Below are 3,342 nucleotides of genomic sequence, written 5' to 3'. Positions count from 1 at the left end.
AACTCACTTAAAAAGTGAGTTATATAATAAAAGTTGCAAAACTTATTTTTTAAGTAAGTTATATATTTTTTTCTACATAAGTTACTTACGTTACTCACTTTTTTTCTACATAAATATAATAAAAATTATATAAGTTACTTTATAGAAACTTACATATTATGTGAACAATCAATTTATATTTTTAAAGTTTTAATTTTAAAAATAAGACCAACTAATACGAAATGAAGAGAGTAAAACTCACTGATTATGTGAGTTATTTAAATATAAAATAAGTAAAAAAAAAAGAGTTATCCATTGAATATAACTCTTAAAATATGTGTGATAAGTGCATAACTTTATTAGTGACATGAAATATGAATATAATGCTAAAAATATATGAGTTATGCAGAAAGTTGACATGTTTATCAAAATTATTTGTCAGTCATAAAAAATACTCTTAGAAAAAGTGTAAAATAGGCAAAAAGCATATTTTTGTATGTGATAAAGGAAAGAAATAGGGAAAGTTTAAAACAAAATGCTTTTTTTTAGTCAACAAATTAAAGAATAAATTTAGTTTATAGAATTAAGTGGTTGAGAACTTTTTGTTCCAAGGACCTGCTAATCAAATCATTAAACCACAACCACAGTGCTCATTGTTTGGCCATGTGTTACGTCCAAAAAGAAAATAACAATTACACAAAAGCTATATATAGACCACACCCTTGCTGGCAAAATTGGAAAGATGAGTTCATTAAAGAATAATAGTTTTTAGATTCAAATTATCTGTGGTAATTTTTAAAGATATCTTAAATTATTTGTTAGCACTTACAAGTTTAAGAAAAAATTAATTAATTTTTCTCATTTGTTTTTAGTAGAAATTGTTCTTAAAGACAATAAACACCTTAATAAAGTAACTATTTAATGAAGAATGATTATATCATAACAGATAAATGAGTATAAATAAAATAATTAAAGTCTCCTCCTAATTAATGTTTTTGTAAGTGACATATAAAAGAGAAACGGATAAATAATTTGTGACAGAGAAAGTATATGTACAAAACTATTTTTCTTTCTTTTTAATTTGCAATTTTGTATTAGAAGTTTGTAAAGGAACAAATCTATATCAGTTTAACTATTTTTTAGGTTAGAAATAAAACAATTCGTTATGATTTGAGTGATAGGAATGAGTTCATCATGCTATGGCCTAAAAATGTTCCCACTAGCACTTATTTGATGGGCACGATTAATATATAAATTCTTTGGTATAATGACTTCACATTCTGTGATGTGAAATAAAAGTTTCTATTCATCAAAACTTTCGTCATGTGTAAAATTTGGAAAAGTATCGGATTAGTCTATTATATTGAATGTAATTTTACCTCACATTTTAGAGGGTGCTTCCACAGCTTAAACCCATAACCTCTTTTAATCACATGACAATAATTTTATTAGTTCTGTAAATCATATAAGAAAAAAATTCTCTTGTTTTACTTTCTAATATATTTGTTTTACATACACTCCCCAATTTATATCAACCAGTATTTACCTTTTATACCATTTGGAATGTCATAAACGTATTTTCTATTTTATTTTCAGGCTCTTGGGTAACTGAATTTATTATTTACAACTAAAAATTACACAAATACATAATTTATGTTTCTAATATTACAAAAAATTCCAACTCCATCAAAATATGACAGAAAATTCATGAGGAGTTGAGTTTCTTTCACCGCTTTTCCCCCTAAAAATAAGGTTTCAATCAAGCACCGGTTACCATCTTCAAATCAGCCGTACTTGATTCCAACGGTTAACATTCAATTTTAACTAAATCTCTTTTTATCATTCTGATTTTTAAGATTTGAGGTTAGTAATTTTTCTTTAGCATTTAATTAATCAAAATTTGGAGATTTTCGAATGAACAAATTGTTGCATGTTCTTACTAAGTTATTTTTTGGGTTTCTACTTTTCGAAAATTTAGTTGTTATATCTTTATTGTACTTTTTTCGTTTAGAAATCGTCTATTTGAAGTACTAAATTAATAACTTAGTACTTAGTAAATGAATGATTCTCCTTCTTTTAGTTTAGGATTAACTGAGTAAAAGCATAATGAACCAACAAATTTGGTAGTTGGGTTTGTTTCCGGAATTTTTGATTACAAGGAACCTAACTTTGATGAAAATAGATCTAAATATCGTAACGACCCCATCAAGATGAAAAAGATTAAAAAGGTTGCTGCTGGAAAGTCGAAAAAAGCAATCGGAGAATTCTCAAGAAAACCCCAAAAAGATGATACTGCACGTCCATATCTACCTAAGGTATATATGATTTTTTTGTTTTTAATATTTTTTTTATATTTGTTATGGGTGTATTTTATTTTGTTTCAGTAATATAAGGTTTTAAAACAGTTAATTATTATGGGATGGTTGTTAGTTGTTAGGTAGATCATGAATTTTTTTATTAGTTTGAATTTCTGTCATAATTTGTTTGTGGAAATACAAAACAAATCTTTGTATATGTTGAGCATATACATTTTTGATGATGTGTTTGTTTGAAATACATTTTTGGTGATGTGTTTGTTTGAACTACAATGATCTATATAGTTCATATAGATAACTGATTAATGGGTGTTTGTACATTAGTAAGTATAAGTTGTACATACATTATTGAGCACATATACATAAGTTATGTTAGTCATTATGTTTTATTATGTTAATTTGATCCACTGAACATTTAATGTGTATATGAAAAATAAATACATAAACTACCATATGTTATTAAACTACTACTGAGATGTCTAGTTCATATACATCAAATTTGCTTTCTATATGTGTTTAATTTTGATTTGGGCAGTTGAGGCAATGAACATCTTCTATGTATATATTAACATATAGGCTAAAGTCATCGATTGTCACGATCCGAGCCGAAATCGTGGCCGCGACGAGCATCCCGAACCATGAAGGCCCGAGCGCCCTTCACTTTCTGGACATCATACACATGTTCACATAATCCAAAATGGAATTCATAACTTCTAACAATATCTAACAACAATATGCGAAATCTCTAATATATAGAAACTAATATCTTGTCTAAAACTGGGACAAGGCCCCCAGTAGACCATAAACAGACGAAAACAACAAAATCTGAAAGTCAGGCCTTCCGGAATAGAGAAGGCTCACCAACTGCAACTTCTTACCCAGTCTCGCCTATTGCTGAACGGACCCCAGGACTATGCCTCAGATCCTGAGATAAAGGGGGTCAATACATATGTACTAGTGCGCAGAGCAATCCAAAATAATGTACTTTAATAAATAACATAAGTGAGAGCATTTTATGAAAAAAATACATCATCATAAACCTTTTGGA

The sequence above is a fragment of the Capsicum annuum genome, chromosome 6 (assembly GCF_002878395.1).
Source record: "Capsicum annuum cultivar UCD-10X-F1 chromosome 6, UCD10Xv1.1, whole genome shotgun sequence".
Lineage (NCBI taxonomy): Eukaryota > Viridiplantae > Streptophyta > Magnoliopsida > Solanales > Solanaceae > Capsicum > Capsicum annuum.
The sequence above is the reverse complement of the archived record's forward strand: the minus strand, read 5'-3'. Positions refer to the sequence as shown.